Raw genomic sequence first — 25179 nt, forward strand, 5'->3', positions numbered from 1 at the left:
TTTGCAAACACAAGGAAGGGTTTCTTAGGGCTATTGTTTTTCTTTTGGAGGGGGTGGCAGTGGGGAATGGAATTTTCATATGCACATGTCCATTGCATATTAGGACCTAAAAAATAACAAATCTGGACAGACACTGGCAAAGAAGGGACAATCCATTTCTGCAGCTTTCCAGCTGGTCCTTAAAGCAGAGTCGGTGCAAGACTCTAGTCAGTCCAAGGGGATACTGACAGTGACTTGCATGTTTCCAGACATGGCAAGCCCTTTGTCTCTTGGTTTTGATTTTTTTCCCCATTTACAGTGTTTCTATCTGTTTAATCACCATTAATTTATGTTCTGTAGAAGGAAATTTTGAATCCTCCCAAAGAGAACTTTTTATTGTCTAAGGGGGGGAAAAAGTCAACTTTGATTCCTCACTATGACTATTTTTGATTTGTGAAACTGTGTGGTCCATATCGCAGTGGGGTGGGAGAAAATGTGATGGGCTTCAGGTAATGAACAGCAAAGCTACGAGCAAGTTAACTTGCAAGAAACAATGTAAATCGTGCAGTCAAAACAGCCAAACTTTTTGGTTGAGCCAGTAAGACGGCATATCGTCATGGGGCAAGGTTGAGTGCTTTTGCACGGGAAAGAAAACGCTTCTTTTTTGTGTCAACAAAAAGTTAGCAACCTAGACTGACAGCAGGTGTCACAGATATACTCGGATGTGTAAGAAGGAAGGGTTCTGTTTAAAGTGCTCTTGTGGGTTCCACTGCTGCAAGGGTAATAATCCCCATAGTGAATTATTGGGAGAAAAAATCCTGCTCGTGTCACGTCCCATTCTTCAATGGGAGCATGGCACTTCAGAGAAAAAAAGTGATTGTCATCATCAGGTATTAGCTCAAAATGACACAACGTAATACAGTTCTGCCATAGTCAAAATTATAAGCAGGTCTTCAGCACAGTGTACTACCTCAGTGCTTGCAACCCTTAAATTCACTTACTGATTGAGATTTTTCATTACTAATCCTAGCCTAAAAGTAAATTTGGGTGGAGAGACTGGTGCTTTTTTTTTTTTTTTTTCTGGATTACAAAAATAGTTCATCTCTCCCATATAACTAAATGTCCCTAGGCAAAACCAGCTGAACTCTAACGTGTTGCTTTTTGCAAGGAAAGACTCATATATCACCTCTCACAGCTGTGATAGGTTTTTTATTGTTCTTAAATAAATGAAAAATTCTCCCATAGAAAAAGTGTGTGAGTATTTAGAAATGAGGGCTCCTATCATGAACAGATGTATGTTCATGCTTTACATAGGTATCACTGCTCGTTTGTATTGATTTATTCTCAGCAGCATCTTAACTTCCTGATATTATTATGATTTAAAAATGTTAACATTTACTTATACTGAATGCACACATTGGATGTCCAGCTTGTATCGATCATAAAATGAAGTGCTCTTGTCTTAAGTATAATAATCAGGTATAGATCACAGGATGATCTCAAACGAGAAAATTCACTCAGGTGCTGGTGCTTCTGTTTGACAGTTGCATGTTCCTCTGTGAGTCAAAAAGGCAGATGCAACACTTTAGCCAAAAGGGTGAGAAATGGGGTTCTAAGATGCTTACTTTGCATTGAAATTAAGTTTGCTTCTGAATGTATGACAATAGAGTATTTATTTCTAGGTAATTATAATTTGGTACAATGCAAACAAAATCTCAATTTTTCTTCATCAATAAGCTGCTGTCTCATTAGATGAAGATTGGTAACAATCTGATATTGAAGATCAGTTATAATTATCAGCAAGAATGCAAATTAGTTCAATTGTTTCACATTTTGAATTTATTAAATATGATTTGTCATTATTCTTCATCTGCTATTAGATGCAACATGTAATAGATGAGCAGAGCAGCAGAGAAATTTGCGGGACCGTCTGTATTCTGTTGTAGCTGAGCTGATTTTGCTATTTCATGTTTCATGTTGACCTGCCGATGCCATGGACATTATAGATAAAACCAAGCCTAGCAAGTACATTATTTAGATAAATTCCTCTGTTTTGAACTGCATATTGAGGGCATTAAAATGATTACCATTGTTCCCTTGGCTCCCTCAGTTCCAAGATTTTGACTAACTTTATGTGGGACATACGCTTAGACTGGTTCTGTGGGAAGTACTAGGGACCATAAGCTTCCCAACACCTGCATCTTCCTGGATATATCCCCTAGCACATCAAACTCCAGGTTTCTGCAGGCTGCTTTCCACATTGAGTCAAGTTGTGCTCAGGGCTTGGCCTATTCATGGTTTGTTCCTTATACTCTCTGTTATTACTTTTTATTTGGAAAGAACAGAGGTGAAACAAGGGACATCAGGAGTCAGCTCTGTGCTTGAAGCTGGTGTCCAGCATCCAAGTGGCTCCTTTATTTGTGCTTTTCAAGTGGCAAATCAGGTCTTAGACAGCAAGGAGTCAGGACAGCACAAGGTAGTAATGTATGCACCCAAGATTGTTCACTGCTGGGTTGTTTTTCTTTCATTGTGGTCCTCTCCTCATTTTCATATATATATATTTTTTTTTTCTGTGAGAATGTGAAAGGATTAGGCTTAAACCAAGGGAGCTTTCTTGATTAAGACAAATTAAGTGAACATAATTAGCATTTAGAAGGGAGAAAGAATAGACCTTGTCAAGATCTGGACCATGTTTTGACTTATATGCTCATTAGAAAATATAAATATGACAAAAATGTGTTAGAAAACTGTGTTCTTTGCCTATCCACTCACATTTGGCAATTATAGCAAGAGTGTGAAGGAGAGATTTGAAGAGGACAGCACAGTGGTTCTGCAAGTATATTTGTAGAGTGTCTTCCCATACAGTGCCATGAGACAGCAAGAGTATGGGCACATGGATGATGAAAACTTCTGCTGGTGGTAGGGCGTCGTTCCTTGCGTTGTCTCATCTCAGAGGACCTAGCAAGGAGGTTTCTAAACAGTTTTTCTGACAGCGTTTACTGCTGCACTTTTCTCTGGGCTGGTCCATTCAGCTCTGGAGTACTTCAGCATAGAAATTAGGAATGCGACAGAGAGCAACACATGGAGATGAAAAGGGACTGAGAGCGTTATGTAGGAAAGATTTTAAACCAGAGTGGGAATTACCTCTGTCTTTTCTGTATAACACATAAAAAAAAAAAATCTCAATGCCATTTGAAATCTTTTATCTTACTTCCTGTAAGACCTGAATGAACATAAAATGAATTTGGGGAATACCTAAAGGTGTTCTTAATCCACTCTTTGTTCTTTTCAATATAATTTAAAGATGTTCCCATTAACTTTCACAATATTGCACAATGTTCCTTCTTTGGAGAGCTACTTGACCCTTGCTCAGAGTCTATCACATAATAATGCATTAACATAGAAATGATTTCAAGAGGTGAAGTTTAAGGCAGCTAGTACTTACAGTCTTCCTTCCTCAACTGGGTAAGAAATGTGAAGAGAAGTATTTTATAGACACTTGCATATTTTTTTCTACTGCACAAAATGTATCCAAACAATCAAGAGTTTTCAACAGCAAATAAACGTCAGCTCTGCAGAGTATTTTAAGAAGCACATACTGCCAACATTATAAAAGAATTGGGAAAAAATGGGAATTGAGTGCTCTGTGATTTGCCATGGGCAATGTGGATGAGCCAGAATGCCAGCATCCTTTCTGCTCATCCTAGCTCAAGTCAATCCGCTCTAGCCACGTGCACAATAAGCTCATTGGCACTAGGAAGCTTATTACTTGCTCTCTGCTCACTTACTGTGTGTCCCACATTGTGGCAAAAAGTGGCAATTCTTCAGTTGTGTCGGATTGCTGGCAAAGTCTCCTCTTCTGTTTTCGTTTTTAATCCTTCAAGAATAACACTAACATATATTCAGAGTTGTAGAAGTCCAGCTGAAAATTTAACTCCTGGCTGTATTTTCAGACCCCGTCTTTAATATGTGTGCTTACTCTGAGAAAAGAAAAGTGAATCAACACACAGTGACTCAATGGTGGAAACAAACCAGCAGCCTCTTAGAGTTACGCCACAGTCTGTGCCTCTGGAAAGGTTGCTAAAAATGCCCTGAAACTCAGTTTTGATCCACAGCTGTGAAAAAGAGGTTTGGAGCAAAGTGGGTAGGTAATTCTTTTCTGGCTGTGTTTGATGGGCTGTTTGTAGTTTGGGTGTGTGTACCTGGGGTAGCCAGAGGGGCACTTTTTTGTGGCATCTTTCTGTTGGAAGCTCACAGTGGGAATTTAATACTTCTGCGTGTTCAGAGGGAGAAAGGGACTGGGTGAAAAGGAAAAATTGCAGCAGAGAAGCTATGGAGAATGTAAAGGGTTCTGTTCAAGCGTGGGGTTGGATACCCCTGCCAAGCAGTGCCCGCAGACTTTGGGAATAGTCCATTACAGGAATCTGATTGCAAATACTACTCTCCTTAGGGAAGATCTTCGTTTTGTGGTCCAGAACAAAGAGTTATCTAGATCTTCTGCCTCAGAGTTTCAGAACCAGTACTAGGAGCTCCAGTGCTCAGCATTCATTGCAGAGCAGTTGCATAGTGACACCAGGAAAATAGGAATCAGTGCTGAGTTTGCAGGTTCCTTATGGACAAGGAACCATGTGGTCCTTGCATTAATCAAAGTGTTTGTAGTTGGTGGTCTGGGAATTAATGCACAGAGATTGGTGGCCTTAGGTCACCTCCTCTGGTATTTGTGGTGCAGGTTGTAATAATGAACGGACAACTCTGTTTTTTCTCTCAGAAGATTATTTAAGAGGAACCAAAACTCTTTTCTGTAATGTCAGGGGTTTAGGACCCAGGGGAATATGAGGATTTCCTTCTCTAATCTGTGGGGATTAGCCTTGCCTGACAAAGAGCCGGCAAGCAGTTGACTTGCAGACCTCCGTTAACGTGCATCTATATTGGACTGCCAAAACAAAGTGGTTCTTGCTTGAAGTGGAATTCCTATGAGGATCCCACCAGACACATCAATGCCCGAACTGAGGTTGCTGTTGTTTCCTCGGGAAAAGTTAACCCAGGTTGGATACCAAAAAGTACAGTTGTGGTTTTAGTCTTCAGTGGATAGCAATTACTGATCAGGGCTTTGTTTGTGTTGAGCTTGGAAAATAGTAATTAATTTTTTTTTGTAGCAGTTTAGTAAAAGTAAATTTACTGAGTATTTTACTGTATAATACTGTACTGTATAATGCGCTGTGTTGCATTCTGATGTTGAAGCATGACAATAAAGCAATCTCTCCAAAGAGACCCTTTCACCTTTTGAAATAACTTAGTTGCATGAGTGATGTATTAAGAATAACTACTCAAAGAATAAATTTTCAGGTAGTGAAAAGCAGACAACCAATTGAATGCAGTGAGCGTGGCAGTTGGAAACAGTGAGCAGAGTATGGGAGAGGATACCAAATAGAGAAACAAATGTGCGTGAAGTCCTACTTCAATTTTTGGATTATTGCTGGTGCTATTAGGGAAATATCCCAGAAAGATTATGGCTTTTCTAAAATTACTAGCCGAGAAGATGTAGGATCTTTCACAAAAATTGGTGTTTGAATATAAGATAATGCTTTTCTATAAAGAGCGTTTCATTTTCATGCAGTTGTCTGTCCTTTTACTCAAGGATGGGCAAATCGTGTTTCCTCTGCTGCCTGCTGCTGCCCTGGCAAGAAGGAAGCAGAATGCAACCCCAAACAAGTGGGGTTTGAGCAGGACAGCAGTAAACCAGTCCTTATCTGTGGTTAGCTGCTCACATCCTAATCATTGTGGTAGCAGCAGCGTGTGTTTGTGAAGCTGTTGATTTTATGCTTTGGTGTTTACAGAACAATACTGCCCTAGCACCTGATATTTTTTGCCTTCTTGTTGACAAAGTAATAGAAGTGCGGAGCCATCAGAACTCCAGAGGCTTCTAGGGCAAGACCATGGCATTTAGATGTTGCAGTGGATTGTCGCTGCTGTGTTACCAAGGAGAGCTCTTTGGGCACAACTTACACAGCCATTTGGAGAGAAAGAAGAGGGAGAATTATAAACATAATTCCCAGTTATGGTTCAACTACGACTTCAGCAGTTTGGCTCTCTTGTGCTTTCAGTGCTTGGCATTCCTTGGTGCTCTGAACTTGGGTAGGCTTAAAGGGGACAAAAGGGGTGCAAAACTCTTACACCTAAAATGTGTGCATTTACTAGGCAATTTATATATATATAAATATATATACCCATAGTTGTTTTTATAGGTGTGCATTTATGTACGTGTGTGTGTGTTTTTGTGTTATTGTCTACGTTCTTCTGCCTGTTTGGAATATGATGTGAATTTTAAGAAAACCTTCTTGAGCCCACCACTGGGTTGCTGCTTTGGGAATAGATTTTTATCCTCTTTCTTCCAAGCATTTAGCAGAGCTCATATTTTCTGTGTGAACTATGCCAGCAGAAGGAGTTTCGGTCCCAGGACTTTGTCTGTGTTTTACATTAAACAGCCTGATCACCAGGAGACCGAGGAGTTCTCTCTTAATCTGTCTCTGCAGCCTGGTAAAACCTGCTTTGCTGGCAGAGATTCAGCAGCAGAGGTGAGGGATGTCTACAAGAATTGCAAATATCTTGGTGCTTAAAGCATTTTCCTGCAAAACAGGAGTGGTACATTCTTGTTTTCTTCTGGCCCTGGAGGTAGTGTTGGGTCTCATTTCCTATGAGGAGAATGAAAGGCCTCTCCGTTCTGGCTCAGGGTGTTTCTAGAAAGCCGTAACTGCCACCTTGTGAAGGCCGTGGGAGGTGATTTGTAAGGAAACCGATACCTCCAGGGCCTCATTGTCTGGATTTCACTTGGCTTAAGCCGGAAAGCATTGAGTTTGTCAGCCTTGGTGGGACTAAATTCTCGGTCTGCACCGAGATGGAGCTCCAGACAGCGGGGTGATTTTAAGATCAAAGTGCAGTATCACCTGTGCTCTTTCACCAGCTACCAAGCACACAAGGAGGTTTTCAAGTCTGCACTGTTGCTTTAAGCATTGCAAATCCCATGTATTTCCCTGAAATCTTGTTTCCCTTCAGGTGCTGCCATGTCACACATGGGACTCCTCCTTGGCTCTGCCGCAGCAGTTCACAGCAGGGCCTTGTCCCTGCCGGGCCGCAAGCATGCGTACCCTGCCTGTGCACAGCTCCGACGTGTTTTAGCAGAGTCCTGATAGCTTTGTGAAATTGTGCTGAGGACCTGCACCAAAAAGGCTCCTTGCACATCAAGCACAACTTCTGTGACACGCCATGTGTGCAGGATGTTGCCTTTGCAGAAGGCATTGCAGGTTGTGCAGTCATTAGCCGCACTGTACTTTAGATGAGAAGTTACCGCGCTGGTTCCATCTACTTAAACCTGCTGGGTCTTTAAATAGGTGTCCTTGGCCAGCTTTTCTCACTCAGTTAATCCGAGCACAGATGAACCAGCATGAATATAAATGTTTATGGCAGTCTTCACAGCTGCATATGGAATATATCGGATTGTTTGCATATAGTCAGTTCTGCCGCAGGTTGGTAATTTGGTGCTCTAGAAAGAGTCCTAGATATGCTTTCTGAAAGGAGCTATGTAAATGCTGATACAGTTAGCTTCATGATTTATTTTTTTTTTTTTGTGAAGCATATCTTATAATAAAGCACTGAAGTGCAGAATAGCCATTTCCCGTGATTTTCATTCACATAATATTTATAGTGCTATGGAACAAATGAGCCGTTGAAAAGGGAGAAAAATTAATACTGTAAATGAACTTGCCTTGAGAGGATTTTGTGATGAAATTATGACTAACAAACTTTAGTAAACCAATTACTGCTCGTCCTGGATTTGTGAATATGAAAGCTCAGTGGGATTTGGTGTAATCCCTCCCTGTGAACAGATGGGCAGATTACAGGTCTCTGCAGAACATGCTCCAGCCTTCCCGTACGCTGTGATTGTGTTCCTTTACACCTTGCCTCTTGGTGACAAAAGTACTGAAAAAGGCAGGAACAGAATCAGTCAGTGCTTTTGTGAGGTGCGGCTGTGCAAATGGTGCTCAGTTTTCTCACCACCCATTCCTTAAAACCTCTTCTCCCGGAGCTGGTCACAAATAAGGATGGACTTGTCTGAATGCCTGCTGGCACATTATAATGGTCCTGCTACTGAATTACTGTAGTTAAGAGTCTGTCAGCATTTTATTATAAACTCCTGTTTTCAGGGATTTATAACATAGGCAAATATTTTACCAGGGGCCAAACCAACTAAATAGAAAATAGAAGAATGAAGCCAGGAACAATTTTTCATTGCCCTTCCCTCCCCCAAATCAGTTACTGAGTGTCCAGCAGCATTTTCTGCATTCCAGAACTGCAAACTTTCCTCTTCTTGGGAAGATAGTAGAGATATTGCAGCAGGTTATAGCCAAAATGATTCTATATTTTGCCTGGTGTAATTACAACACCTTCCCTGTACTGCTGTCTTCCAAGACCTGTGGACATCTATACAGTTGAAGGCTGTAAATGGTTCCCTCTGCCTCAGCTAATCTACTCAAAATCTTAAATCCATTAATATTTTAAAGTGCTCTGTGTGGCTGTGGCCTTGCTTTTAGCTGGAAATATCTATGTTGGTAACTTTAGGACTTGATCTACCAACACTTCTATCTTTCCAGATTAGTAGCTCCCAACTGTATTTAGCAGCTGCCAAGTAATGAAAGAAACCGCTGCCTGTTTGTGCAAGCATGTAACTTCTAGATAATACCAAGAATGACAGAAATTTTACGTTGGGAGGGGTTTCCAGGGGTCTCCGGCCTATCCTCATGCTCAGAACCGGTTGCCTGGGGCTTTGTCCAGCCAGGCCCAAGGCCCTCAGAGAACAGGAGCTGCATGGCCTTGCTGGCAGCCTGCTGCACAACCCTCCTGGGCTTGTGAGGAGAAAACAGTCCATAAGCCTTGTCCAAACCTGGCTGGTCTCAGCCGAGGCCCGTTGTCTCTCCTGCCAGGTTGGAGCCCCACCATTCACCCAGTTGTTTAAGCCATCCATTTTTTCAGTTGTCCACCCGTTCAGACCGTGCCATCCTGACTCGGGCAGAAGTGTGGTGGAAGACAGCGCTGAAAACTTTGTGAAAGTCAAGGGAAATGATAGCTGCTGTCCCCTCATCCGCAAAGCCAGACATTTTATCACAGAAGGCAGTCAGGTCAGTCAGGCATGACTGAGCTTTGGTAAATCCAGGCTGACTGATCCCAATCACTTGCCTCTCCTTCATACGCCCAGAACTGTGATTTGGGAGGACTCACTCCATTATTTCCAATGATCTTTGTGTCATACGAGGTGTTTAAAATAGCTGGAAGATGGAAAGTAACTTTATACGAGTATATATTTTAAAAGACTGATGGAAGACCTTGCTGTACCTGTGTGTAACCAGGCAGATTCAGAGCTGTGCAGTAGCATTGCAGCAGGTCAGAAAGTTTGTCTGTCTGTCTGGGCCAGCAATGAGTTGGGTGTACAGGTACGCCCTCTTGGAAGCCATAGGTGGGAAGAAGGTTGGTGAGGAACAAACACAGCTCTTCAATGGGGCTAGAGCTCCTCCTTTTTAGCAAAGCAGACTTTATTTCACGGGCAGCCTGTCCCTGAGTGCAAAAACTACCCTCCTGGGTCTGCAATAATGTGCTTTTATCTTCTCCATGCTGGACTTCAGCTGTGTAAATACATTTCAAGAAGGTACTGGCCATTCTCATCAGTTTATTGCAGGGAATATCCTCTGTGAAATGATGACCTTGGGCCTCTTTAGAATATTTGAACACCAGTGTCATTGGTGATGTCTAGGATCCCCTCAGAAGGTAAAGAAATTAATGAGTACCTTTTAATAAGCCAACCATCATTATTTATGCCTGATTTTCACACTTCCAAAATATTTTGCTTATGTAATGCTCTCAAGTATTTCAGACCGTAAGGTGAATTAGTTCCTTCTGATCATGTTCCAAGAAAATATGAAACTAACAACAATAATATTATTGTAGCATATTAAATGTTTAATGTATATGTCCATGCTGAAGCAGGAAGTCTTTTCTCTTTCTCTGCGGCAGTTTCTCCTGGATCATCCTTTCCACTTGTAGGAATTCTTATGATGATAGGAAAGCAGAAACCTGGCCCAAAGACCTTGTGCTCTTAAACAGGACCTGTGCTTCATGCTTGGAGAATGAGGTGCTTGTGGCTTGTACTACAGACAGGTGTGCCTCATGGGAAAAGGAAAGCAAATAGGTAGCAGAGCAACGTAAATGCACACACCCTTACAGGAAAAGAGTAACTGCCCCATATTTTAAAAATATTTCTCAATTCTGTTTTTTATTTATGTATATCTTAAAATTTTAGAACTTTTCAGTGCACAGATATTAATGATAATCTTGGTCTTATAGGACAAAGAAAATAGTTGTGTTTTTTTTTTTTTTTTTTCCTAATTTGTCTCATTTATAAAGTTTTGTGGGTTTCTTTGGAGGGAAATTAAAATCACTTAAGTCTTACTGAGTAATAATATGAGCTGTTTTTGTGTATAAGAAGCAAATTTTTAGGCAGTTGTGCAAGAGGGTTCTGTATATTTTTTAAAAAAGAGCTGATGAATGATTTCAGTCCCAGCATAGGCTTTCAAATAACCAAAGTGCTATAGGATTTTTTTCATATTAAAAAAAAATAAATAAATGGTACATGTTCATAATAGGGACAGTGTTAGAGTAGGAAATGATTCCAGGACCTCTAAAGTTAATTCAATTTGGCCCTGAAAACCTCTGAGAGGACAGCCACTAGCTTTCATTCCCAGACAGGTCCCATTTCCGTGGTGCCCATCCTGCTGTCATTGCAGGTTTTTCTCCATCTCACAGCAGGGTCGCTAATTACACCTCCCTTGCTCAGGCTGAAGGATAGATGTTTAAAGCTAAACCCGAACTTAGGCAGGGCTTACTGCTACTGATACTGACCTGCTACAGATAAAAGCTCTGGAGAGGGTGGTGCTCAGTGTGAAATCCCACCTGTTCTTATTAATCATTCAACTTTTAATAAACTTGATGAGATTCCTGTGCAGTCTCACATCATTCACATTGTGATTCTGCACAGGCTTTTTGGAAATGGGAGTTTCAGTGAATGCTTTTTAAATACAATAAAGATAACTTAAAAGTCTGAGAGATTTTTCAGGCAATGCTCCCGTCTCGCATCGAGCACCCTTATTTCAGGTGCTGTGGACTCAACGAGCAGCACCGCTGTGCTGAGAAGGGCTTTAAGGAGATTACTCCTCTCCCGTCAGCTGATATCATAAACAAGCGTACGCTGCTGTGCTGAGAGAAAGCGCCGGCAGAGCGCCGCCAGCACAGGCAGCTTGAACGTGGAGCAGAAAGTACCTGGCACCGCTCTTCGCAGGGATCCGGATCCGGCCTTGGGGGCTGCAGCATCCCCAGGAGCCCCCAGCCCCACTCCCCGCAGGACAAGCACAGAGCAGAACAGCAGGCAGAGGGGCAGGCACATCCCCTACAGCTGCTGTCCGAGAGCCTGGGACGGATACGGGGATGTGGAGCAGCAGCGGTGTGCCCCTTGGTCTGACATGCAGAGGTATTTTTCTCCTTGCTGTTCCTTTGGCGTGTGTTGAGCAGGGATCGGCGTCGCTCCGTGCTGTCTCGGGTTTTGTTTTGGGGGCAGGGAGCAGTGAGGGAAGGTTGTTTGCAGGGTGCCTGCATATAGACTGGGCAGGGAAACTTGCTGCATAGCCCAGCCAGGCAAACTTTGTACCACCAAGTCAGGAAAACTGCATTTTTCCCTGGTTTGCCTTTCCTTTGGAGCTGTCCGTAGCAAATTTACCCCAAATCAACGTTTTCAGGAAACCTGTCACCATGAACTCCTCATTTTATTGTAGTGCCAGAATCAGTGCCAAAAGCAGCCTTTTTGGTTTAGGCAGAATGTCCTCTGTGAAACTTCAGTCTCTCTCTCACATCAGCGTGGTTCCCTGCAGTGAAATAGAAAAGGTTTCAACATTTGTTTTTCAATTATTTGTGCTGGTGTTGAACGCTTGCTGCAACGTATAGCTTGCACAACTCTTCTTTTTGTCCTCTGAGGAATTTATTTTCAGGGAACCTCTTGTCTAACAGCCTAGCATACCAAGTAGCATTTTGGCAAAATTTTGCAGTTTTTAGAGTTAAGGCTTAGTAAACTCCCAGCCTTGTACATGGCTAGTTTGTTGATATGCCTCTAAACTTGGTCAAACAGTAACAATGCTGCTGGTACTGTCCATTACACTTTCTCCCCTCCAGCTCCTCTTTCTTATACCAGAGTTAGCCTTCCTTGTGTATCTTTTACAACGACATTAATCAGTTATAACTTGAGTACCTTTCATATTTAACTTTTCTTGCTGCATAGCAATTCTTTTCCTGACTCCTGGTGTGTTACTTACGTTGACTGCTTGGTATTATTTTGCTAATTATTATTCTTGTATTTCTGCATTTTCCTTGCACAGTGCTCATTCCAATAGTGCTATCAATTGAAGGATTTGCTTTATTATTTTTTTTTAATAAAAAAAAGGTGATTTCTAATGATTACTGCATCCCATTTAATATGGATAATTTAAACAACTTTATTATACTTCTGATGTCACTTGAGGACAAAATGGATATGAATGCATATGTGCATGCACATATTTCATACACAAGAAGAAAGCCTTTATTTGAAGTGCTCTGTTGTTACAAGAGGATAGCATGTTACTGTGTAAGGTTAACTCTGGGTCCACATTTCATTTCTTCTTATAAAGTCCTCTAATTGGTGGAGCTGGTAAGCTAATAGTATAGGGGATAGAGTAAATAATTAATGATATTAATATTAATGCACTGAGGGCTTTTACAGGACTGAGCCTTGCTTTAGGGAGTTTGAGACTGTGTATATGAATTCCCAGTTACTCTTACCTGAATGTAGCTATCGCTTTAGGTATTCTTGTCCTGGGGGGGCTTAGGCTAGCAAGGGGTTATTTGATGCATTTTGTCTATGGTGTTAGTACTCAGGTTGCAGGAACATAATCCACATAGCTTTGCAGTTACAACCCTATGAAATAAGAGTGCAATTTAATGAGAGTGCTGCTCTGCTTAAGGATGAAGTGCTCCTCTCTCAGCTGTTGTAATGAGCTGCTGAGACAAGAAAGTTAGCCCCAGCTGCTGTGTTTCACACCTTACACTTGGGCAGTGAATACACAGACTGTAAAGAAGTTTGGGGCTTTATAGTTACCTGCTTGTGCTAAATCATTGGTGGAATAATTGTATTGTCACTTTGTGTCATATTTGCTCAGGTGTAATAGCTTTGCCAGAAAGGCAGTCGCCTGTAAAATTGTGGTGCAAAGGTTTTAATGTTCTTTGGAAAGGTGGGGAGGGCTGTTAAAGGCATTTTTGTTCTGTTTTTCTTTGTTTTTATTTTATTATTATTATTATTTTTTTTGTGTGTGTATGAGTTCACTGGTTTACTGGTGTGCGAGATTGTCTGAAAACATCTTTGTGTTGGGAATAGCAGGCAGGTCTTTATGCTAAAGAAACACTTGCTCTTGAATACTTGTAAATAACAAGACAAAACCCATTACATCTGTTAGGCTTAAAAATAAGATGAAGTGGCCAGGCTGGAAGCTGGTCTTTACTTACTCTGTAGCTAAATTGTTTTAAGGGTTAAAGGTATTAAGTGAGAATTAACTCCTTGTGTGCTGCAGCCTTTGGTTTGAGATGTCCAGTGTTGAACTTAATTTCTGCTTTTTAAGATGCTTTGTAACTTTTGCTTCTATGGAAGTCTATTATCTGCAAGAAGTATCTTCAGGGAAAAAAAAAAAAAAGAGAGAAGAACAAATTTTCATGAAGAGTGGGCTCGTGAAGGACATTTTGTAGTTCAGTAGTGATATTAAACTTTAAAGGCTGAGATGTGATGACCAGTTTTGGCTACAAATTGGATGCAAGTTCATTATTTCAAATATGTAATAGGAGCTTAAGAATGGAAAGGGCCATCCATGTCTTCAGCTGTGGTTCTTGCTACTGCAGCCACAGCATCATACCATCACTGGAATACATATTAAGCCCCCTCTTAATAACAAGGGGATGGCTGGTTTTTCATTCTTCTGTCCCTGGTGCTCCCTTGGAACACTGGAGCTCCTAGCACTCAGACCCTTCTCCTCATTTCCAGGGCAAACACAGTCTTGACCATTTGTTGTGCCAAAAATCTTTTTTTTGCCGGTGTCTTGGCTGTCTTTTTGAGGATGTCTTTCATCTCGAACTCTGCTTTCTTCTATGTAATGAAGAAAATTGTGTATTACATTCATGCGGACATATCACTGGTGTTTTGTTCTGTGATACCATTGCTTTCTCGTTTATGTTGGAAATACATTCTGGATCCAAAGGTCACATTTGCTTTTTTACACCTAGATCATGTTTATTATTCATTATAATGATGTTGCAATTAACTATAACTTGCTAGTTGTCCTCCTTTGCAGTTTTCACCGGGAAGCACACAGCATACCAGGAAACCTCTTGTAGCCCTTGGGTACGTGTGCTGTGCTTTACTGACCTTTGTCCTGTCACTGCTTCATTTCTTCAGAGCTTCTAGTTATTTCTGTGTAATACCCATGTCCTCTCTTCCAATATCTTTATCCCTGTTGTATTGTGTGTTATCAGCCTATTCCTAATGCTAGCGACAGAGGTATTAGGGGAAATGTTTAATAAGATCAGTTCCAAGAGTGATTCTTAAGACTCTCTAATAATCACTTAAGTTTTAGGGACTTCTGCTGTTGTGTCCCCTTGAGCCAGATGCTCGCCCATCTCAAAATTGCTGTTCTGGTTGCAGCTTAGCTAACAGTTTCCCATGTGACACTGCTGAATGCTCTGCTAAAATCCCAATTAATGAGATCTACAGCAATTGGAGAATGTTATCTGATGAAGTAATCTCTTAGGTTAGTCTGTCACAAGCTACCTTTTGTTAAACCCCTATTAAATTTGGTCACATTTTGCAATGCTTTCAAGTCTCTGGAAGGAGATTCGAAGGGAAGAATACTTGGTCTCTGTGCCACTGAAATAAGTTTTAAAGGGTTGTAGAAAATTCTTCTTTTACTTAAAACATGAATAATTTATTTCCTACTCTTTAATTGTATGCAGTATCCCAGTTAAAAGAAATGTCTTAGCAGTGTTCAATTTTGAGTGCCATTTATTTCTAAACCTGGGGTTCAACTCTTCAATGGCTCCTTAAGTTTTTAATTCCACTTTGTGATGACTTCCTCTTTTTTACCCTTGTGTATCTTGCTTTTTTTCTCTTTCACTGTTTATCTCCTTCCTCTCATGCCATAGTAAAAATATTAATTAAAACCCTTACTAACAATAAGGTCAAAAATGTCCTGCATGAGAGCCTAAGGTGTTATTTTCCTGATCTTTCCATACCTGTAACACTGAAGAAATTTTATAAAGCTATCAAAAGCAGGAACACATTGTATTTGGACATATTCTTCATATTCTGACAGCTGAGCTCCTCAATTCAGTTGATTTTTCAAGTTAGGTCTCTTAATTTCTTTCTTTTTTATTTTTTTCAAAACAAATGCTGATAACCCTTAATTACAAATCTGTTTTCTTTTGTTCTTCTCTTTTATTTAATCAGCTTATTACCATTCAAATCCAGTTTACTTTGCTGTGAGTGAATTTTCTGAAAATCGAGTATGAATTAACCTTATTTCTTACAGATATAAAGGTTATCCACTGAATCAATTGCATGTGAGAGCACACAAATTACACTGCTGTCAGTATTCTTTGCTCTTTGTATCTGGAAAATTGAAATCTCCAGTGGTGGCACACTTTCTGATAGTCCCTACTTCTCTAAGAATGCCACAGCGATCTACATGGTGCTTCAAGGTTTATGGTATTACTGCAGTCAAGTGCAATTTGACTGGATCGTCTCTTTCCAGAGTGACTGTGACCAAAACTAATATTGAAGTTTGCCATATGGGGTACTTCTGGCTTTGTATCACTTTCGCAAATTGGAAAGTCTTTAGAGAATATCCACTGTGCTCATGTCTGGAGAAATAATAAGATCAAGTTAGGTGGTTGCACCAGGGCTTCCTCTGTTTTGCAAGTGTAATTGAGCCTGGAGTTTGTTGTTTGAAATAATTCACAGTTGGGTCTGAAGGCCACCGAAGACAGTATTTCTAAGCTTCAGATCCTGCTTTAGTCCTTGCAGATTGCACAGTTTCAGAACCATGCTATTGTTGTGCTTGTACCTGAGTGTATATTCTCTCCATATATATATATATATATATATGCATATATAACATGCATATGTACATGTTAGCTACTATACAATCTCCCGCCATTCAGTGCAGTCTGTATGTCTGCACTCCAATCCTTGTGGTGGTGGTGCCCCACTTCAAGTTCCACTTAGCTGAGTAGACCTGAGTGGACCATCAGCTAAATTGCCATCAAATTCATGCAGAGTAGACATTAACTGTTAGTTTGACAGAGAAGTATCTGCAAGGTTTCAGTGCAAAAAGCTAGAACGAATTCTGAGCTTTCAGGAAGAAAACCTTAGTATCACAAAATACAGAAAGAATTGTAAGCTCTATTAAAAAGCACTTAATGTCTCCTGAACTTTTATAGCAGTTTAATATCTTAAACCTTTTTTTTTTTTTTTTTAAAGTGAAATTCCTCTTTTAAGTGAAAGGCCAGCAGCATCCTGGCTTGTATAAGAAGCAGTGTGGCCAGCAGGGCTAGGGAAGTGATCGTCCCCCTGTACTCAGCTCTGGTGAGGCCGCACCTCAAGTACTTAGTTCAGTTTTGGGTCTGTCGCTACAAGAAGGACATCAAGGTGCTTGAAAGAGTCTAGAAAAGGGCGAAAAAGCTGGTTAGGGGTCTGGAGAACAAGTCCTACGAGGAGCGGCTGAGGGAGCTGGATTTGTTCAGCCTGGAGAAGAGGAGGCTCAGGGGTGACCTTATCGCTCTTTATAAGTACCTTAAAGGAGGCTGTAGCAAGGTGGGGGTTGGTCTGTTCTCCCACGTGCCTGGTGACAGCATGAGGGGGAATGGGCTAAAGTTGCGCCAATAGAGATTTAGGTTGGATGTTAGGAAGAACTTCTTTACCGAAAGGGTCGTGAGGCATTGGAATGGGCTGCCCAGGGAAGTGGTGGAGTCACCATCCCTGGAGGTCTTGAAAAAATGTTTAGAGGTAGAGCTTAGTGATCTGGTTTAGTAGGGGACTGGTTAGTGTTAGGTCAGAGGTTGGACTCGATGATCTTGGAGGTCTCTTCCAACCTAGGTGATTCTGTAAGTTCAATCTACTTTCCATGTGACATTTGAGATAGAAAGACTCCTTTTGCATTTCCACAAAACTACTATTGCTTGGTAGTACTCTTCTCCATCCCAGCATACCAACACAGATAAAATTATGAGATTATTTTTCCATTTTTTTAAGCGATTACACTGTATTAGACCAAATGAGTGAGGAAGGAGTAGACCAGGATTGTGACAAATTGTACATGATGATTTGGAGATCTGATTTTCGATGATTCATTTTCAGAATTTAGTTCTGTTACAATTTGCATCTGCCGGTCAGGATACTTCTAGATTTCAGAAGGAGGATTTAGGTAGCTGAAGTGAAAGTTCCTGGTCTAGACACAGTCTGTAAGCTGTGCACACCTGACAGTCCCAGCTGTTGGATTTCGTTGGGCTTGTGGTAGAAGAGCTTGGAACAGGGAGGATTGTTGCTGTTTTTACTGCTCTTCTAATGTCATTGCAAAGTGCTCCCATGTTTTTGAGCTGTGACAATGCATTCTGGACCTGTTACACTGCTGGTCCTGGGAAAGCAGGCTTTGATTACAAGTTAGCAGATGGTAAAAAATTGGAGAAGTCCCACCTTGAATACGGTCATAATCACAGCACTCACAGAGCAGGAACAGCCAAGCAAAACAGCTGCTGTTTGACACAATAGGTCAGAAGCTGATGATGGGATACAGGGCTGTTCTTGGTCCATAAATTTACATACTTGGTTCATAAATAAGTGACACTTGATTTTAATTCCGTGATGTACTTTCACACTGTATCCTCCCTTTAACAGTTTCGTAATGACTTTCCAGCACACTTTATCCTTTGGTGACTCAGTTTTAGAAGTTCCCTGCTCAGTCTCCCTGCCTACCAAGCAGCTGTTGCTTTAGTAATATTGTGTATTGAGAATAACTCTGTATTCACCACTGCTTCTGTGTCTTACGTTCAGTTTTCTGCATGCTTTGGAGCATCCTGATCAGAGAACGTAGTGAAATCACTTTGAAATCACTGCTGACTGATAAGCTCACCACACCAGCTTAGCCCAGATTATTAGTAAATAGATTAAAAAAATGTTCAGGGCTGCTCTTTCAGAGTAACCAGCATGTTGGATAGCTTATCATTTCCGGTCTACAGTCACAAAACCGGGCAAATTACAGTCTGGCTGAAGTCATCCTCACAGGAAACACACCAGACAAAATCATCTCTCTGTTTCTGCACTGAAGAACCAAATACAAGGTGAAGTGGCCACCAAGCTATTAGTTGTGGTAGTGTCGACTCTTCGTAAGGTGGGTCTGGAGTACAGCTAGCAGACATCCCATGCCATGTTGAATTGATTCATCCTTGCCTGGCCATCTGTGCATGGCTGTGAAAGATTTATCTGTCCTGAACAAAACATAAGAGCTGCTACTTGTCCAGGTGGTGAGCATTGTGTGCTGGACAGGTGAGGTGCTCTGTGCAGTGTACTTCACACCAAACCTATGCGTGAGGGGGTGCAAGGATGAATTGGTACGGTTGGATTGACAGCCCTCTGTTTTTCAGATACAACGGACTTTGGGCTGTCTTGATTCAAAGTGGCCTGTGTGTCTCGGTGGAAGTGAGACGCAAATGCCTCAGTCTGCTTCTGTACCCTTGGATGCTTGTTTAATTTGTACTGTTGTGACCACATCAGACCCGTGCAGTGTCCAATTTGCTTTTTAAAGAGCCTGGGGTGAGATTTGGTTTTGCCTCCATAAATGAATCTTCATGCTACACATACTGCTTGAGATGCAGCCAGAGATCTACTGTACTCACTTGTCCCAAGCATACTTGCAAACAAGACGAGAAAATGCGCTTCTCTCTTAACCTTGCCTCCTGGTCTTTGTTCCGGTATGGTTCTGCCTTAGCTGAATGTTGAACACACCACAGGCAACACTTCCCATAGAAGCAGGGAGCGGGATAAGAAATTATGGCCCTGTGATTTAAAATGTAATAGCTTGGACTCTCCCAGATTTCCCAGCATCAGCTGGAAAGTGGAGTACACATAGCAATTTATGAGCCGTGGTAGACCATGGTTATTACTACACTTGTTTCAGCTGATGAGTTGCACACTAGACATAGCTCAAGGCTGGCACTAGTGTTTACAGAGCTCTCCAGAGGAAAGATGATTGATTGATCCAAGGCCTAGTGCTGTTTTGGCCTTGGATCAACATCAGAGACTTGAGAACACAACACGAACCATCCTGCACGTGGACCTGTAGCTGGTATTCTGGCATAACTCCTTTATTTTTACCTGCTCACGTTGACTTAGCTCAGTGCAAAAACACTGCCATGTGGTGTATAGTGCAGCGGTGTCACTGCTCAGATACCTCTACCTACAGCTAAAGCCAGCTTTGCCCCCTCTGCATGACATGAAACCATTCATTGGCAAGTGATTTTTAGGCCCTCTGCTAAATAAAGCCAGAGAGAAGCATTATATTAACCTGAACCTTGCTGGTTTTGCTGTTGTGTGAACACCCTCGGGTGAGGCAGGCACAGCAGGGTCTGAGACTTGCTGCAGATTGCTCTGCAACCTGCACCTTGGGCAGTTGCCACAGACACTGCGAGGCCTGTGTCCGGGCCACCAGAGGAGCTAGAGGCTGGCCTGGGTCATCTCGTGCTGCAAGAGGTCAGAACTCCCAGCAGCAATTGCCACAAGCCTAAATGCAAGAAGGCAGTACTGAGGCTGTAGCAGGGCATCCTCACAGTCAGGTGAACCCCGCCAGGTCCTGTCCTGATGGGCAGTACTTCCCAGCTGTGTCATCAGCCTCCATCTGCACCCTCTTGATCTGCAATTTCTCCTTTTCAGCTGGGACTGAAGTTATCTTGTGGGGCTGAGCGCAGCAGCCCCGTGCTATTCAAGCAGGGTTGAAGAGGAGCTCCAGCTTGCTGAAGGGAGCAGGGATGTACTGTGTTCGGGGTGCTGCCTCGGACAGTTCCAGGTCCTGCCCCAGGGTCCGTCACACCTCTCCTACCAGGTGCTGGTAGTTGAGCAGCTTTCACACCATTACCAGTTGCACTGTGGAGAGTGCTGAGGGCTTTCAGAGGGGCAGGTGGTGCCGGAGTCTATGCCACAGCTGTGCACGTGTGTGCAAAGCCCGAGCAGTGTTGGTAGCAGAAGCAAGTGCTGAACTCTTGCTTTGTGCAATTGAAAATGGCTCTTGGATTGACGCCATACTCCATGGGCAAAAATTTACTTGTAACCCTTAAGAAATGGAACTTAACTTCAGCAGACCTGCGGGAATGTAAAATCAGTAAGTAGTGGCAGTGCTGATGTAGTCTTTCTAGTTCACAGACATCTGGGGTGCCAGTAGATATGCACAGACAGTGAGACAAATCTGAGTGCCCGATGGGGAGTGGAAAAATAAAAGAAAAAAGTTTCTGTACTTCCTATCTCACCACACAACCTACATGATTGTTATGAAATGAACTGATGAGAGATATTACTTCTCCCACCATCATTAGCATGCAAGTGTTCTCTGAATGTGCCAGATGTTTGGCTTGCATTATCTGGAAGATTCTTTCATTTCCAGCCCTAGTGAAAGGGAAGCTTGAACACGTCCAGCAGAATTATAAACAGTTTCCTGTACCAATGAAGACAGTAGCATACTTAATGAACTGTGTCATGCTAATAGTAAGTCCAGTTAATGAATGCTTTCCTGTTATTTTAGAGAGGTGACTGAGTGACGTTTTTCTGATTCTGGATCACTGAATCCGTATGGAAGTGCAAATTATGTGTCTGAGAAAAGCTTCCCTTTATGTTAATATTTGGAAGGAAGGTTTATTTAGTACCCTGTGCTTTACAGCCAGATTTCTGAGATTTATTCAGAATACCCTTGTATTCTGAATTCAGTTGAAAAAAAAAAAAAAAAAAAAAAAGTGTCTTTACTAACAGTATAATATGTGAATTCTGCAGAAATCCACTGTTTTCAAAGCACTATAGCACCAACTCCAGTAACATTATTTGAAAATATTGATTTGTATGGGAGGAGGAGTTTCTGAACTACAGGGTGGAACCAGCTAGTTAAGACGTCCACATTCAATGCTGTTCTGCCAAAAACCTGGTAGACTCTTACTTCTCCATGTAATAAGAAAATCACTGTTACTAATCAGAATTTTCCCCAATTGTGTTCTCATACTTTTCTTCCTGGAATAGTGGAATGCACTGATACTGTGGTTAGCTCTGCAGCAGGGGATGTGCAGGAAGTTGCCATCGTTGTATTAGCACCTTGGGCAGTATGGACACAGAAATCCCATCGGTGCCCCCTGGGGCTAGGGTCATCAGGTGGTATGACATTTTACCGCAGTAGTTTTTCATAGTTTTGATCAGACTGGATATCGAAATAGCGGATTGGTGAAGATCACTTAGGTCTTTAGAACTGGCCATGCATCTTCAGTTTTCTTCGGACTCAGTGTAGTTGCTTTTAAGAAGGTCCTTAGTTTCTATTAGCTGGGACCTCAAGCCCATGTCAGGAAGCTGCAACTTGAGACAAGGATCTGATACTTTATTTTTTTCTCATTTTCTTGAAGAGAGCTGTGTGAGGATTTGAAGAGAAGGGAAGGGCAGTAGGAATGGGAAGAATATGCAAAGATGAATCATGGAGGAGGAGGATACAGAGGACAATGAGGGAGAGAAAGAAATAAAATTTGTGAATAAACCCAAAAGCAGGCTGGGCCAGATGAATGCATTTTATCCCTCCACAGGAATGTCGTGAGGAGAGCTGCCTGGCATTTGGCTCTGTTTAGCTGCTGGAAGCTGGATGGTAATTGCCCTTAATTTGAATGATTTTGTTCCATAATTTGCTTTGAAAATGACAAGAAAGTGATGGAGTTCACACTTTGTTATAGAGCAATACATTCTCCTTCTAATGCCATTTCTTTGAATCCTCTGACTGTGTTAATATGAGAAGTGGAAAGGAAATTCAGTGTTTATTGTCTCAAACATATAATACATGCTTCTGTGTGTACCCCTGTTTGTGCATGGCTGGAAGAGGTGGTTTTTTATGTCTGTGCTATGACCCAGATCAGCTGACTGAAGAGTACTCTAGTGACTTCTAGGTATTAGACTTAGAATATTAAAGTTAAAATATCAGAGACATAATATTTCAGAAATGGCAAGGCTTTTCAAAATCATGGATAAGCATAAATACATTTTCCTTTATGTATAACCTGGCCAAAACCCAGAGCTACACAAACTGTGTGGGTTTGCTTAGAGAAGAAACCATTCATTGTTGTACCCATCTCCCTGTTGAAAAGTGTGATGTGCCCATTGTTGGTTTTTGACTGAGGAGTGCTGTGCAATCACTGCCTTATACTTGGTCCTTCCAACAATTTCTTCAGCTGGTGCTTGGTCCATTTCTTCTACTTTCCCTCTTCTGAATAATTTTGGAACTGGCATGTTTGTTGTGGGGAGTGGAGAAGGAACTTTATTGTCCCTACTGGGTTTCTATCACAATTGCAAGGAAGAATTTGGACATATTTTCTCATAAGAGTTGGGGTAAAAGGAGTCTGGAATGCTACTTGTAATAATAAGCTGTATGAAATTCCAGGAAAATTAGTTCTTGCAAAGTGTAGGTTACAGGAAGTAGCATATGTCTAGTGGTCTCCAGAAGAGGATTTTGGAGCAGTTCCAGCTATTTCTTAAAAACATTATTCCTCATCTGCTCAATTATTAGCACTGAAATATCGTTAAATATATAAAAATTCCTTGAAAGAAAATACAATGATTTGTAGCGTTTTGAGCACTAGAGAATATCTAGAAGTAAGTATGACATCATGGGAAAGGAAAAGCACATAACATGTCTTTTTTTTTTCTTATCCGCAATGAACTAAATACAAATTTTCTGTTCACAGTTAATCAGTCACATTCAGTGACCAGCATTTTATAAAATAAATGTAGAAAAGCTGCTGCTTTAGTATGTTTTAGGAGGCCAACGAATTTTATGAGCAAAACCCCAGTTTTCTTCTCATAGCAAGGATAATAATAATGTTTCATAAGTATTTTTAGAGAAAGGGTGCAGAATATTTTGCTCTGATGTCTTACATTGACATAAATTATTAGCATACTTTAGTGTTGATGATTTAAAACCAGTCAAATGGAACCTTACAGCATTTACCTTCAACTCTATTTATTTTTCTGTGGTATGTACTCTAATTTTCTGTGGTATGTACTCTAAGACTGTTTAATGCCTATATTATACTTATGATTTTAGAATGTTTGGCAAGGGGAGGGGGAAGAGGTTTGGAGTTTTTGTCCTTGTTGTTGAAGGGATAGGTCTAGGATAAAGCGACTGGCCTCGTGACTGTTTCAAAGCTATTACGCTCTTGTGAATCACTCCTCTTGCTGTACTCAAGAGATAAGGCATTGCTCCCAGAGTAACTTTTTATTATTGCAGCTATTGACATTTCGGCTAACACAGGCAAGTAAGCTGAAGAATCATGCTCATCCAGAGCAGATGTGAGTGGAAATGTCTTTTACTTTGTATGGAGTCCTGTGCAATTGTTTTCTTTGTCAGTAAATTAAAAATTTGCAGAGGAGTGAGTCAGTACAGGTTGCTGATCCTAAAGTTTTATGCAGCCTCTTGCCTATTAATAGAAGTAGCAATCCTTCACTTTGAAAAGCCAGGTTTTCTTAGTCATTAATGGCATTAGGCTTATGTTAATGTCTTCAGTGTCCTAATGCACTGTCTTGTCTCATTCCAACTGAGTAGTGTTGATAAAACTCATGATTATTTTTTTTAGCTTCAGCATTTTCAATGCATTATGGTGTTTGTTTTTTAATTATTCTTTAAGGCTTTTGAGATGCAACAAAATACTCACAAAACTGTTCCCAAAGAAGTGGAAACACTTCGTTACCTATCATTTCTGGGGCTAGATCTGTGTGTATGAACTTTCAACAAGAAGGATAATGCTTTAAACACATCTGCAAAGTTTGCGTGGTGATTTTGTTAGAGACTTTTCAGTGGTGGTTAAAGAAACAGCCTAGGGTCATCTGTGAATGGAATGGTTGGAAGAGATGGAAGGGTACATCTGCACCAAATTTGTGAACTGCCCTGCCTGAAAGTCATTGTAGTATATTACAGATTGCGAGAATAACCGGATGAAAACAACACATACTTTCCTGATGGTTTATAATAATTTGTGTATACAACAGCATCTGTAACTGGCACTATGTGCTGGCTGTTTTTCTTCTTTCACCACTTCCAAAGCTGCTGAGGATGGACAGGCTCCTGGAGGCAGCTCAAGGGATCCGGCATTTGCATTTCTGGGGAAGTGGCTGGGGAAGATGAGAATACTCAAGGTGGTAACAGTTAAGTGGAAACTGAGATCGGTCAAGGTGACAGCTAAATGGATGGTCTTCATTTGTTGTTGTTCCCACAGTTGCTTGCTTGCTCTTTACCAAAATTAGCGAGGCACACTGATGAATGAGATCAGCATGGCAATATCTTCTTGAAGCAGCAACCTGTAGCGGCAAGTCATGCTTCCAGCCGGGCTGTACGTGCCTCTCTGGGATGGCAGAGGCAGACAGCTACCTAGAAATGGGGACAGGAAAAGGACGGGCTTTTTGTTTCTTCCTTTGTTTGTTTTTAAAGTTAAGAAAGATGAATCAGTGCTGTGCAAAACCAGCTTTTCAGGCTAATCCAAAATACTTTGATGGTATCCATATGTTAGCACTGTACCCATTCGTCGTTCAGCTTTGACCTGCTGGTATTTCTCAATTTCAGAATATTTCAGTTGAGCATTCTTGTTTCTTTGTTTTTATATAGAAGAGGAATGTGTACTCCTACTGTAAATGACAAGCTTAATCAATCTGATTATGCCATTTATCTAATTACAAGCGGAGATTATTAAGTTTTTAGATAATCCTTTAAATTAGATCAGAAATCATTTTGTTCCTACAGTTTTATGATTCCT

The 25179-nt window shown here is 41.3% G+C and overlaps 1 protein-coding gene across 14 annotated transcripts in view; it reads left to right on the forward strand.

Annotated features, from left to right (window-relative positions):
* The window catches only part of PCDH15 (protocadherin related 15), an 883259-nt gene that overhangs the window by 448207 nt on the left and 409873 nt on the right, over nucleotides 1-25179 (forward strand). Inside the window, exon 1 of one of the 14 annotated variants that reach the window (XM_084525141.1) lies at nucleotides 11334-11551. The exons of the other annotated variants lie outside the window; for them this stretch is intronic. The gene's annotated coding sequence lies outside the window, so the exon portion shown is untranslated. Of the gene's footprint in view, nucleotides 1-11333; nucleotides 11552-25179 lie in introns of those variants that run through there. 14 annotated transcript variants of the gene reach the window in all.

This window comes from Aythya ferina (assembly GCF_964211825.1).
Source record: "Aythya ferina genome assembly, chromosome: 7".
Classification (NCBI taxonomy): domain Eukaryota; kingdom Metazoa; phylum Chordata; class Aves; order Anseriformes; family Anatidae; genus Aythya; species Aythya ferina.